At 41.7% G+C, this 571-nt stretch overlaps 1 protein-coding gene across 5 annotated transcripts in view; it reads right to left on the bottom strand.

The window, feature by feature from the left end:
• Positions 1-571, bottom strand: part of MOB3B (MOB kinase activator 3B) — a 78,374-nt gene that overhangs the window by 43,871 nt on the left and 33,932 nt on the right. The gene's annotated exons all lie outside the window — the stretch shown is intronic.

A 571-nucleotide genomic window follows, 5' to 3' on the forward strand; every position in this document is an offset into this window, starting at 1 on the left:
AGTATTAAGGAATTATCATCTCTGTCTTTTATCATACTTAATCCACCCTCAGGAATTCAACAATGGTGTTAATTTTCTATTAGACTGTATAAAACGATTAAAAAGCAATGGTAAAGCTGACACTTTCTTAATAGCTCTATTCATCTTCTCTACAGGGGAACAGCCAGCACGGTGGATCTGTGCCTCTGCACAGTACTGCCACCAGAAGAGGGAAGGGACTGTCCCATTCTGCTCTGTGCTGGGCAGCCTCTTTGAGTGCTTTGGGTGCAGACCTGGACACCACAATATAAAGATGTAAAGCTATTAGAGAATGTCCAGAGTGGGGCAACAAAGATGCAGAAGGGTCTGGAAAATAAGAGGCGTGAGAAGAGGCTGTGGCCCTCGGTTTAAATTTTTATAGCACTATAAACATCCTACCCTATCAGTGTCTAATGAACACTCTTCATGGGATTATGTGTGCCCTACTGTTTCCCTTAACCTGTGCATGGAAAGCACCGAATTACTCTGAAGACACTCTTAAAGCTTTCAAGAGAGGGAGAAAGATCTTGAAAAAGGCTTTTTTTCTTTTTTT

Source organism: Meleagris gallopavo, chromosome Z (genome assembly GCF_000146605.3).
Source record: "Meleagris gallopavo isolate NT-WF06-2002-E0010 breed Aviagen turkey brand Nicholas breeding stock chromosome Z, Turkey_5.1, whole genome shotgun sequence".
NCBI classification, from domain to species: Eukaryota; Metazoa; Chordata; class Aves; order Galliformes; family Phasianidae; genus Meleagris; species Meleagris gallopavo.